Source organism: Hakea prostrata, chromosome 1, assembly GCF_041222555.1.
Source record: "Hakea prostrata isolate BN-2017 chromosome 1, UWA_Hpros_2, whole genome shotgun sequence".
NCBI lineage: Eukaryota > Viridiplantae > Streptophyta > Magnoliopsida > Proteales > Proteaceae > Hakea > Hakea prostrata.
Genome location: NC_142600.1, coordinates 25,742,432 through 25,756,773, shown reverse-complemented (window position 1 = coordinate 25,756,773; position 14,342 = coordinate 25,742,432). Strand labels below are relative to the sequence as shown.

Here is a 14,342-nt window from a genome sequence, read left to right as displayed (position 1 = left end):
CTTCCATTGGTGGGAGGTGAGGGGGGTGAGGGTGGGAGTGGGGGCGGAGAAAGGTGCGATTCTAGGCCATAGGTGGGGGAAGAGACAATAGAGAGAGAGGAGGGGTAAAGGTAGCGAAAATGGGAAATAAACAGCAGAGAAACAACAAAGCACAAGGATGGACATCAAAACGAGGTTAGGTCATCAGAGGAAAGGGATTCAGGAGGAAGGGCGGGGGTGGGGTGAGGTGGTGAGCACGCATAGCAGCTGAGTGAATAAAATCAATACACATCTAGATTCATACCCACAAAAAAAGGAATATCATAATGTCCTAGCTATTCCATGACTGCATATGTCAACTAAGTACACACAAACTAGATCATGATGACCAATGAGCCTAACCTCTGATAGGAACTTCATCTTTTCTTTTTCGTTCTTTTGGGTAATTATTATGTTTTGACCTGAATTCTTTTGCTTAATTTGAAAGATAGACTTGCATCGACATACTTTGGGAAAGTCTAATTGGCAGCAAAAGGATCCTAAGGGTACCTTCAATTTGATCTAATTCGATCTAGATCAAAAAGTCCTAAATTTGGCTCTCCTAAATTGCCCGTGGGCATCTTAGAAAGTCAAAATGCAAAATCTTTTGTAAGGATTCACACCAACAACTCTCATACTAAAGAGCAACCTCAAAACAAGAATTCAAGAGCATTAAATAATTGTCCCTTTTTCGTTTAATTTGGTCATTAATCTAATCGGCCCAATCGGTCCAGGTGACCAGGCTGCATAGAAAAACTAGGATTGATCTTTTTATAATTGGTCTGGTTTCTAAACTCACCTGTTTAATAGTCGGTCCGGTGCTTGGTAGTTTTTACCAAATCAGTTTGGTTTTTCTAGTTCTAGTCTAGGATTGACACCCTTACCTGCAACTGTTAAGCTTAGGTAGTTAACTGATGGTGTGACATCTTTGTATTTTAAAAAAATTTCAAAACAACCCTGAGGTTTGTTACTATTTAATCATTTCATTAGGATTTGAGTCTTTGAAATCCCAAATGAGAAGAATACAGCGGCAAAATCAATATTTCATACAGTTATCTAAATGAGGGTATTTTATCTTTTGGCTTTGTTAATTCTACTAATGAAGGCTAAAATGTACATTACACATCCAACTTTCATAGCCTCCTAACACATTAGAAGTAAGGGGCAATAGAAATTTCATAAGAGCAGGGATATATCAGTAATTAAGCTATAATACAAGGACTACATTTTAAATATTAAGTTAAGGTATGATTTAGTATATCAGACTTCAATTTTTTTATACTTAAATAAATATATAAATATATATGTATATATATATATATATATATATATATATATATATATATATATATATATATATATATATATATATATATATATATATATATATATATATATATATATATATATTAATGGTATTTTTTTATCATAAAAACTGTTATTGGGAAAATAAATTACTAAACCCCAATTTGTTCCAAAATTGTTCTCAAAAGTTTTGAATACAAGTTTTACCAAACAACCAAAATCGTGCGCAGACTAGTGTTCGTTAATGAAAATGATTTTGAAAATAAAAACACCATTCTCTATAAATACAGTTACCAAATGCATATTTAGTCCATTCATAAGAAGAAAAAAAATGTGCCATATGGACATTCATCACAAAACACAAATATATCAAATTGAGAGTAATATTACATTAACTGGTAGTCCTATATTTAAGACGCATCAAAGACATGTTGAAATTTTGGATGAATATATAATTCTCAGGTTTATAAATATAATTGTTTGCTAACAAAGGGTTGTATATGTAGTTTGTTTATCTTTCATCTTCTTTTAAGGGGTGGGGACTATTATATGTACCATTATGAAGGATTAAACTTTGACGTCCCCAATAGGAAGTGTTGGTCGTCCTTGCCAATTAAGTTAACCTACAGAAATTCAACAGTATATTGAAGAGGCAAATTTTCTGTCTATCACTCAAAGATCCTTCGTCACCATAGATGCCGAAGGAGAGGAGTTTTTTAAGGTTTACGTGGATGGAGCTTGGGATAAAGCAACTCGAATAGGGAGTCGTGGATGCTGCATCATTTGGGATGCAAATGAAAACCATGTTGCAGGCTTGCAGCAAAAAGCAACCGGAGTTCAGGCTCTTCAACCATCATCATGGAGCTCAAAGTGATTCGTGAGGGCCTTGATCTTGCTCGATCTCTAGAGATTGATTCTCTTCATGTTTTTTCAGATGCATTGGTTGTCGTCCAATGTCTTAATGGTGTTCTTACATCGATAGATAGGTTAAGTGGAAGCTTGGCTTCTCAGGCTTTAAAACTTAAGTCTGAATTTGCTAGTGTTAGGTTCACTTTTATTCCTAAATCTTTGAACAACTTTGCTGATTTCTAACAAGGGGACCCTGAAAAAAAGAGTGTTAGATGGTCAATATTCATATTTTTTGAGAAAATTTTAGAAACACCTCAAAATGAATAGTTAAAAACATAGAACTCCAAGAATATATCAAAATGTCTCTTAAATTTATACAATAGTGTTGTGAACAATAACAACGCAAATGTACGCTATTGTAACAAGTAATATAATGATAAAAGAATCATTCACTCGAGGACTATAAATTAAGTACAAAATTAATTATATCAATTTTCTTCGAACAAATAATAAGGAAGAAAATTATTTTAGACTATAATGCAATTGAAATTTAAATTGAGATCTGTTAATAATTAGAAAACCTAAGGGTCAGATTTCACCATAATTAAACATTCTCACCCTTTGATCCATCTTTATAATCTGAAATATGTTTTTCTGATTGGGTGTCGAAATTCCCTTCTCTATCTACTAGTCTCTCTTGAGTATAATAAAAATTCCCTCAATTGTTAACCCACTATATTTCTATATGGGTTAAAACAACTAAGAAAAATTTTAAATTCTATGGATTCTCATGTAACAACTATACAAACCATGTAAGTATATTTCTATCCTATATGTAATTCATAGCTTTTACTCCAATGAACTAAACACATAAATCCCCTTTCAATTCATTATGATTAACGAATCAATTGATTAGTGTGACCAATTAATCAAAAGCACGAAGAATAGAAGTAAAAACTCAATAAAAAAACACAATATCCAAAGAATTATATTGATGAATTCAAGAGTGAAAATTCAAAGATAGGCTACATCTAAACCCTAGAATTAAATTAGTTAATACTATAAATTAAAAACACCATAGAAGAGTTCGAGAACATTGAAAGAAGATGAAGAAAAACTCATTCCCAAGCTTTAGATCTCTAAAGCCAACCAACATGGATGGCTAAGATTCATGTTTATAGGATGAGACTCACTATACTGAAAATTTTTTGTTCAAAAGTAAAAATTTTCAAATCATTTCAAAACTTTTTATCTGTGGTTGAAGCTTATTTGTCTAGTTAGTAGAGTAAAATATAAGGAAGTTATGACTTGTAAATCTCTAGTCTTATTTAGTATTTTAGGTTTTAGTAGTGTTCCTCTATAATTCTTTGAATATGATGACGCACTGCTAAATATCAGATGAGTATGTAAACCACTTTAACCTTGATTATGTGACCCACCCTTTAAGCATCAAACCTTACTATTGAGTTATTGTCTTTAGGGATTTTCAAATGAGATTGTAATTTTCTTATTCAGTCAACATATTAGAATCCACCAAGATTTCCTCTTGAGGCGAAATTCATGAGTACCACTTGTCTAGGGATATGAGAAGGCCATTCTTCATTCATTTAATTTTTTGAAAAAATACATATGCTTTTCCAACCAATTAGAGATTAGGTCATTAGAGTAGCATAAGACCTTCCTCACAATCACGAAATTGGGTAGAAACAGAAGAGAGAGTAGGTCTAGAGAGAAACATCGATTTCTAACCTTGTAGAAGAAGAATCGACGGATAAAAATTTCGACGAATGCTTGAGGATCTTCCTTGGCTTCGAAGATGAGGCTCTAAGGTTCTTCTCACGTTCTTCAAAGGCTTTAGAACATCATGAGATGAATTAGAACGAAATTGGAATATATAGGGCTTCAATAGACAATGTCATCTAGGCTAAGGAATGGGTAAGGTCCAAGCCCTTAGAATAATGGTTGTAACAACCATTATAACAATTAAGCACAAAGAATATGACATACGTATCCTCCATCACAAATGCCCAAAGAGGCGACACGCCACAAAGGCGAACATAGACACGCCACAAGGGCGGAAACAACAACCACATGAAAAACACACCGATGGCGACCATCAACACGAGACTCTCGCATCAGCAAAGCTTCCAAATCCACGGGGGATACTTCCAGCTCCGGCGTTAAGCCTTCAAACTGTGGAATGCACTACCAGATCTCGCATCTACTTGAACTTTTTTTTTTTTTTCTTTCTTTTTTTTCAAATAACCTGAAACCCGATTGGGGAAAAGTAGAAAACAGAGAGAGACGGGGAGAATAAGAAACTGAGTGTGTTTTTTTTTTTTTTCTTTTCCTAAACAAGAACTTCACGGCAGAGAGGTGGAGAAGAGGGAGAGAAGTGGAAGAGGGAAGAAATGGAGAATAGGGAGGGAAGAGATGGAGAGGAAAGAGAAAACGAAGAAAGCGAGAGAGACGATGAGGGAAGATGAGGCGACGAGAGAGATCAGCGATGAGAGAGTTCGGAAAACTCAGATCTAGTTTTTGAAACTAGAGAAAGAGAAGACAAAAAAGAAGAAAAAAAATTCCGATCTGAAGTTCAGATGCGAGCAGAGGAGGGAGGGGAAGAAGGTGGGAAGAGGAGGAGAGGAGGAGAAAAGAGAAAAGGAGGCAGAGAGACTGCAGAGGCTAAGTCTCTCCGCCTCAAACGGCAGGATGGTGGAGGGCGTTCAGCGTGGGCGGGAGGCTAGGGTTTTGCCGCTTCACTTAGTGATATATTAATTTAATCAATAGATGACACATTGCCATTTGTATTTCTTCTTTTATTCCTCCACTTGAGAGGGGAATAATGTGCCACCCACATCCTCTGTAATTCCTTTCCCTACAATTCCCTCCTAGGATTGTGTCATGTGGCATTTAAGTAATCCAACAATTATCCAACAAACTAGAGTTTAAATATAATTCAAATTTATGGGTGGGTTTAAATAAAATTCAAAATTTAGTTTAAATTGAGTAACCGTTGAATTATTTAAATGCTACATGGCATAATCCTAGGAGGGAATTGTAGGAAATTGTAGAAAAATGAATTACAGAGGATGTGAATCCCACCTCTTACCACTCTTTTTAATATATATATATATATATATTATTTTACTGTATTTTTATCATTTCATTAGAAAATCAATTAATAATACCAATACATCATATTTTCTCTCTCTCTTCTCTCCCCTTTTTGCTCTTTTCACGAAAAAAAAAACACTCCATCTCTTATTCTCTCTCTTACTTGTCTTCTTTCTCCTATTTTCTTTTCGCTTTGAGGCCATGTGCTGTTTAGCCAACAACCCACTCCGTCCCCATTTTTTTTTAAGTATTAATGTAATAAAAGTGATTGCTCAACTCATCTTTTATAATTTAATACATATTATATATTAATTTAATCGATAGATGACAATTTACCATTTGCATTTCTTCTTTTATTCCTCCACTTCCATGTTAACTAGGGTGGAAGCTAGTGCCACCTCCTACATATATATATATATATATATATATATATATATATATATATATATAATAATACACGTGAATATGCACGTGTGGCGTGTCCTGAAATATAATTTAAAATTTTTATATTTTTTTCTTTGAGTTGAATTAAAGTCTAAAACATATATGTTAATACACATGAATATGCACGTGTGGTGTGTCCTAAAATATAATTTAAAATTTTTATATTTTTTTCTTTGAGTTAAATTAAAGTCTAAAACCTATATGTTTTCATAATAATGACGCAAATAATTTTTCTACAAAAAAAAAATACTCAAATAGTTTATTCGATTTTGTAACTCTCAAGGTTGTCAAGTGAAAAAGTTAAAGGTTTATTTTCATCATTCTATATATAAATTAAATGAATATTAATGATTTTGATGGGTTTTTCCTTTTTTTTTTATTTTTTATTTTTCTTTTAATAGGCAAACTAAGATGCTTCAAACCTTTGGGATTCTCAAGCAAAACCTTTGAAGATCCATTAGTAAATATCAATTAATAAAAATTATTATATTTTTTATATATAATGATTTTAATTAAATAATATTATTGATTTTGATGGATTTTTTTTCTTTTTCTTTTAATGGGCCAACTAAGAGGTTTCAATGTTTGGGATTCCCAATAAAAACCTTTGAAGATTCAATTAATAATAAATATTATATTAATTATAGTTATAAGTGTTTATTTACAATCTTAGACATAATTAATTATATCATTTTAGTAAAAGTTTAGGGGTATTTCAGGGGAAAAAATATAGCCATCTTTCATGAGTTCGTATTTTTATAATAGTAGTATGATATATAATACTACTATTATAAAATTAAGCATGTACTCTACCTTTTTTGCAAATCTTTTTCTGTCATTTTCTGTCCTTATTATTTTTCCAAATACCAATAATATTGTACTATTTGTTATTTCTTTAGTTATTTTTGCAAGGATAATTTAGACATTTTAGTCATGAATTATTATTAATTTATCATTAATTTTAATCCCTCACATAATTTATCTCTCGATTTCTCTCTCGACCTCTTTCAATCTCTCTCAAAGTCTGTCGCTCTCTATATCCCTCTCCCTCTCGAACTCTCTCTAAATCACCACTCTCTCTGACAACCTCTCTCAATCTCTGTCGCTCTCTATATCCCTCTCCCTCTCGAACTCTCTCTGAATCCCTCTCGATCTCTCTGAATCTATGTATTTGTTCTCTCATTGTAGAAAGATAATCAGAAGCCGAACAATGGGGAGAAGAAGGACGATGGGGGGAAGAAGGAAGATGGATCGATAATGGCGGTTTTGAAGGTCGACATGCATTGCGAAGGATGTGCCAAGAAAATAAAGCGGGTTGTCAAGTGTTTTCAAGGTATTTGCTACGGAACTCGAAATTCGGATTCTTTTGAATGTTTTCACTGATTTATTGACTTCCGGATTCACGTACATCGTCATTAATTTGATTCGTCTTTAGGTTCTCTCTGTCGTTCTGTTTTACGCGTTTTGTTGATTGTGTTTGTTATGGTTGGTTGTGGTGGTTTCAGGTGTTGAAGATGTGAAAATCGACTTTAGAAGTAACAAACTAGCAGTGATAGGGAAAATAGATCCAATGAAGTTCAAAGAGAGGATAGAGCAGAAGACGAAGAAGAAGAAGAAGGCTGAACTAATCTCACGGTGGGCGTCATCGCGTCCCTATTGGTCAGGAATCTGCTGCAAAGAAGACCTTCTAGAAATTTGTATGTTATTCCTTTGTTCTACCAGCCCTTCCGAGAGTGCTTATTCTATCGAATACATGAGATTTACACTATGCTGAGGAAGATATCTTTTTTCCTGTCGTTCAATGTAAATGTGATATGCATCTTGAGTTACTTTGGTCTATTCTTAATTAGTTTTAGCTAATCAGTTTTTGCCGTTGCAGGTTTCACTTAACATTGGTGATTACAGCGACAGTAAGTTGTTGGATGATGTAAGTTTTGATAAAGTCGCATTCTTTCAAACCCTTGTATCTTTTTCAGATGAGCAAAATTCACTAGCAATTCTACTATACTATTTGTGTCCATGTTCAGAAAAGTTCTAATGCAACGGGGGGATTTTGGATTAAGAGTCTATATAATTTGACTACTTACGTATCCGTGATTCATTAGATTTTTTTTCCTCTATGAAACAACATATTTGAACTTGCCATCAAACCTAGCATATAAAACTTTTAGCATTTACTGAGGTCATGCAATGAAGTACCCTGGCATAACTGCAATGATTTTGGTTTAGTAATAGGAAATTTCTTGGAGGAATTAGGATTCAAGGTGATAAGGCATTACTCTAGAGGGGTTTGGCCAGACTTAGAACCACAGGAAATTGGGTTTTGAAGCTTGTAACTTAGATTTTAGGTAGTAAGTTTATGATTAAGTTTCAGGGGTTTTATTTTGAGGCTTGGGATGAATGTTACTAAGGTTCGGCTGCTGCTGTATTGAAGTTCCAGAGCTGGAAAGTAAAGTATGGGTTTAAAACTAAGGTTCAAGGGTTCAAATGGGACTTGGGAGAGGTCTGTTGTTGGAGATTTATACTTTTAGGTTGATTTTAATATGTTTAGGGAGGCAGTGATGTAGCCTCAAGTGAATGAGGGCTAGTTCTTCCAACATCTTTAGATGATCAACAACAAATAAACTAGGATTTCATGATTAGGGATCTAGGAATAGCATTTTATAGTTTTAGAGTTGTGATTCTTGGGAAAGAAAAATCATAAAACTAATAAAAACAATTATTGGATTCCTATTTATGTACAAAATTCAGATATATTTCATATTTGTTTTAATAATAATCCTCTTTATCTCTTTTTGTTTTTAAGTTTTTGAATACTATTTCCTGTACTTATTTTCCATGTACTTACTCTTCCTTTCAAAAGTTTCACCGATTATTCCTCACCCCAAAACTTAATTGTTTATTTCAATTGTCTTCTTTCTTAATATAAAAATTTTCTTTCTGTTTTTTGACTCGAGCCACGTGCTTTTGCACATGTCTTACTTTACTAGTATATATAAATAAAATAATACATAAACATTTTCGTGGTTATAAATATCGGATTATACTAGTTAGCCATCATAGCTTCCCCTACTTACAGTTCCATCTGAATTTTGTGTCATTAGGAAGATGTCTCAGCTACCTTCTTTTGCAGCCCGCTGCCCACCAGCATTTGCTCCAAAGTGCAAAACCACAAATTATTCGCTGGTCGGCGAAGTTTCATCCGAGCATATGGGGAAATCGTTTCCTCAAATGTTCTCCCTCTAATATGGTAATTTGATCCTCTGGACTTCTGATTGGTCCATGTAGTACAATATATATATTTTTTATTTTCATTTGTTCTAGTGTTGAAACAAAGAACACTTGTTTTACAGGTATATGATGCTTGTTCTGAACAAATTGAAGAGCTGAAAAAAGAAGTAAGAAGGATGATAATGTCTGATGCCAATGATGCTTCACAGAAATTATATTTGATTGATTCACTGCAACGGCTTGGCGTGGCATACCACTTTGAAGGAGAGATAGAGGAGGTGCTAGAGCAGATGCAGGATACCCCACCTGATGGTTGTGATGAAAACCATCTTTACACCATCGCTCTATGGTTTCGATTATTGAGACAACAAGGCTATAACGTCCCCAGCAGTAAGCACTATACATATACTCCTTAAGCATCCTTATTTGGTGGGACCTTAATAAGATAGCCATCCAGTTTTGGACTACCCAGCTCGTTGGTGTGTCTAACTAACAGTCATCTTCGTATGTTGTTTGCTTTTGTTGCAGACGTTTTCAATAGGTTCAAGAACAGCAAAGGCAGCTTCAAGGAGGAGTTAACTAAAGACGTGTCGGCCTTGCTATGCTTGTATGAAGCCACACATCTCCGGGTACATGGAGAAGACATTCTAGATGAAGCCCTTGCATTTACAACCACTCAACTTAAATTTGCAGTTGTTAATGGCTTACAGCTTCCTTTTGCAACACAAGTGATGCATGCATTGAAACAACCACTCCAAAAAGGGCACTCCAAGATTAGAAGCTAGGCGTTACATCTCTGTTTATGAACAACTAGAGACAAGGAATGAGACTTTGCTGAAGCTTGCAAAGTTGGATTTCAACTCAGTGTAGTCAATTCACTGCCAAGAGCTATGCCAACTCTCAAGGTGGGTTCATCATTGATTGTCCGTCCTTGTATTTTTTTTCTTGATTTTAAGGTTTGATAGATGTTCAATTACGCCATTTTATACATGCAGATGGTCGAGAGAACTGGACTTTGCAACAAAGCTTCCTTATGCTAGAGATCGATTGGTAGAATGTTATTTTTTGGGAGTGGGGTTGTACTTTGAGCCACATTACCCTCTGGCTAGAATGTTCTTAACCAAAGTTATATTTATGATTTCATACATAGATGATACCTACGATGCATATGGCACTTTGGAAGAACTTGAGCACTTCAATGATGCAGTTCAAAGGTTTGATACTTGTATATGTAATATTGGTATAGAAGTAATACGTTTTCTCTATGGATTTAGACCATTTATTTACAACTTTTTTTTATTTGAAACGACCCTCATGCTAAAATTTTTAGGTGGGATAGAAGCGCCATGGATCAGCTTCCTGAGTACATGAAGGTGCTTTATTCTCGTACTGCTAGATGTTCACGATGAATTCGAGGAAGCCCTGAGAAATAAAGCACAATCTTATCGACTTGATTATCAAATTCAAGAAGTGAGTTGCCCATAATGTGTTATACCTTTCCTTTCCCTTAGCAATTAATCTGTCTAAAATACAATATAATCTGTCGTACCATGCATCATAATGCGAAACCTTGCAGAAACTATTAATTAATACTTGTTCCCTTTAAAAAACCTGAGATCATGTTTTGTATGTTTTGTTTGGTTTTGTTCTAGATGAAGAGACTAGTCAGATCTTACTTGATAGAAGCCAAATGGTTTAATGAAGGATACACTCCAACGTTTGAAAGTTACATGGAAAATGCATTATCCTCAAGTACTTTCAAATTGCTTGCAATCACATCCTTCCTCGGGATGGGAGACATTGTGACAAAGGAGGCACTAGATCAGGTGATTGATGAACCTTCATTTATCCAAGCTGCATCGATGATTAGCCGTATTGTGAATGACTTGGTGTCGCACAAGGTAAATATAAAAACTCTAGCACATAAATTGCAAGTATGGTAGGGTTTTAGTCATAGAATTAAAATCTTATTGTGAGAATTGATCAAATGAATTCTAACATTTTTTGACTTGTAGATGGAGCAAGAAAGAGGACATGTTAGTTCAAGTGTAGAATGTTACATGAAAGAACATTGTGTCACTGAGCAAGAGGCATGTGATGAACTTCAAAAAAGAGTGGAGGAGGCATGGAAAGATATAAATCAAGCATGCATTAAACCGACTAACATTCCAATGCCACTATTGGTACGACTTCTCAATTCAATTCGTACCATGGATGTCCTCTATAAGGATGACGATGGATACACCAATGCTTCAACAGGTCTAAAAGAGTACATCACTGAGGTCTTGGTTGATCCAATTATAATATGACTATTCTAATGGACTATATTAAAACCAAGTTGTGGGCTGGTTCTGCTAATGGGCCTACATTACGTGAATTCAGTGCTGATGGGCTATGTTTAATGTTAAATTTACCCATTACTGGCCTTAAGTCTCATATGTTGTTTAGTTTTTTTTTTTTTTTCGGTAAACCATATGTTGTTTAGTTTATTCATTAGAGTTGGGACTTCTGTATGTATCCCTTATCATGCTTGTGGTTTAAGAAAATGTGGAGTTATCTTCTTTTTTTTTTTTTTTAAACAAAGGATTATTTTGGGATTTTAACTTAAATTTTCTTCACACATGATTAAACTCCTCAATTTCACAAAGGAAAAAAATATTGAAGACTTTAAACAAGGGATAATTATTGTTGTCCCCCAGACTATAGTTTAATTATTGTCTATCACCTATACTTTTTAAAATTACTAATCTAATCTTAGACTTTGCTTGAAATTACTGATGCCTACCACTAAGATTGTCATTAGTGAGGCTTAATCGTGCCTATTGGTCAAAAAAGATTAGACATTCTACAACCTATTTAACAACCAGTCTAGTTGGTCTTGGGCCATGTCAGGTATGGTTTGTAATTGGGCTACTTTAATTTGGGCTTAATTGAACTTTCAATTGAGCCTAATTGTGCTCCCATCCGAACTTCATTTGGCTATTAGAGAAAATTTCTCATATTAGTTTGTATTCTCCAGATTTCTTATTTCAAGATTGATCTTTTGTGATTGTTGTATGATCTTGCCATGAATTTAAAATTTTGGATTTCTACCATTTTCTATGATTTTGAATCTTTTGAAAGTTTTAAAATCTCAAGTTTCTAATCAAAAGTCAAAGCCCTAATGCAATAAAGATCTATAAGCTTCTCATATTTTTGGTAAATTTTTAAATTCACTTAATGTTCACTCTCTTAATTTTCAAGTAAGACATAAGTGCCACATTTCCAACTATTAACCAATTTATCTTGTGGTGTGGTATGGTGGTAAGAATTCTATTGTGTAGCCATGAATATATTTGGGTTCAATTCTCAATAAACACATTATAATTTTTCATTGGGATAATTACCGTTGCTCCATTCTATAGTTTGATTACTAAAATGCCTATGCTCTTTATAAAATTATTATTGCCCCCCTCACTTCTAACCATATTAAGAAATCATTGGATGTCTAATGTCTGTTTTGTCCTTCTAGAATTAGGATGCCAAAAAACAATACCAAATGAAATGTCAATTTTATCCTTGTTTCTTGTTATTTTAGATTCCAAAAACTTGGATTCTGATGTGATAAACAGGGTTTACCCAAAAAAAAAAAACAAAGATGAGATGAAATGGGTGGCTCTTTTAAAAAAAAAAAAATAAATTTTGTGGGGGAATTTTGGCCCCCCCCCCCCCCCGGGGGGGGGGCGCCCCGCCGGGGGGGGGGCCCCCCCCCGGGGGGGGGGGGCGCCGCCGGGCGGGGGGGGCGGGGCGGGGGGACCACACCCCCCCCGGCACCCCCCTCGGGGAGAGATGCACCCCCCTCGGGTTGATGATTCTCTTCCCTCATAAAGGGTCCCGAGTACCTCACTCGGGACAAATACACCTCTCTTTTTGTCATCTGGTTTCTTCCTTGAAGAAGGTCCCGAGGGCCTCATTCGGGAGAAACACCTCCCATATGAGATGGCTCACTTCTTCCCTAAAGAAGGTCCCAAGGGCCTCATTCGGGAGAGACACCTCTATCTTGGCAGATTCATTTCTTCGTTGGAGAAGTGCCACACTTGGGAAAAATATCCAACTCTAGCATTTCTCAGAAGACTCTCTTGACTAAGTCAAGAAGAGTTAGTTACTCATAAACACTCAGCATATCTATTCCGAGAATTGGGGAGGTGAGTCATCATAACGGCGATATCAGGTGCGACAAAGAAGGAGCCGTTATTCCACTACACTCACTCCTCAACTATCGATCCGGAATCTAAGGAATCGCCGCCTCCGGGTAACTTCTATATAAACCTACCTCCAACATGGAGAAAGGTAACGAGAACTTTCATCGAGTACTTACTCATTACGTTCTTGAGAATTCTCTCAAGAACCTTTATTGTTACTTAGGCTGATTTGAGCGTCGGAGGCGGTTCCCCGGCCAAAACTAGGCCGGACCGTTCTTGCTTTCTTTGTGTGTGCAGGCATCTCAGTTATTCCAACTTGGTTGGAGAGCTCTTAAGGTGGTCATCTCAATATCCGGCTCTCGAAGAAGTTCTATACGCAACAATTTGGCGCCGTCGTGGGAACCGTCACGAAAAGTCATGACGAGACGTACCACACCTCAGGTGACAAGTTCTCAAATTCTCACTCGAGCAAGAGAAAGGGAGACAGAAAACGGACGTGTTGAAGAACAAACTCTCCCTTCTCTAGATCGACAAATTCCTATTCCAGAGGAAGATCAAGAAGGAGTTCCGGAGAATCCCCCGTTAACTATTCCAACTCCATTTGGAGAAGGCGGTTCGAGTCAACCTCCAATTCCAGCGACCGTGGCCGATTTGCAGAATATGCAAAGAGAAGTCCAACAACAAATGTTGGAACTCCAAGGAGTTGTTCGAGGCTTAGTCCATCAGATCGGGGTACCATCCGGACCCCCCAGAAATTCCCAAGAGGGACGAAGGCGTGAAGCCGTCCGTCAGACTCGGGATAGGCAACGCCCGATGAATGAAGAAAGGAGAAATCCCGGGAATACCAAGAAGGCCAGCCGAACGAGTTGGAGAAAGATCTCAAGGAGTGCATATCGAAGAGCCACGTCCCCGAGAGGATCGGTCAAGGGGAAGTGTGTTCCACCGTTTGGCTGGGCTTAGGCAAACTCAAGATTTACCTAGAAAAGGGCGCGAGAAATGAAGGAGTTCGGGAGCAAGAAGGAGAAAGTCACGGAAGAGGCCATTCTAGATCTAATAACCCGAGAGGGTCGGTTAGTCAATATGGATCTTCTCATGGACCAACTTCCCAATATTCTGATCTTGGAAGTGTTCGGTCTCCGCAAGTGCGTCAAGAGGCGCATGGTCTCGGGGAGAAGATTAGATGCCATGGAGAGACGGCTT

At 36.1% G+C, this 14,342-nt stretch overlaps 1 pseudogene across 1 annotated transcript; it reads left to right on the top strand.

Annotated features, from left to right (window-relative positions):
- Positions 1 to 2,018: 2,018 nt before the first annotated feature.
- Positions 2,019 to 11,272, top strand: LOC149028478 ((-)-germacrene D synthase-like; annotated as a pseudogene). The gene is made up of 12 exons (XR_016173155.1): positions 2,019 to 2,044; positions 2,136 to 2,364; positions 6,919 to 7,063; positions 7,236 to 7,427; positions 7,581 to 7,640; positions 8,781 to 8,980; positions 9,084 to 9,351; positions 9,490 to 9,866; positions 9,957 to 10,175; positions 10,292 to 10,431; positions 10,614 to 10,862; positions 10,977 to 11,272. The product of XR_016173155.1 is annotated as a (-)-germacrene D synthase-like (transcript).
- Positions 11,273 to 14,342: the final 3,070 nt, after the last annotated feature.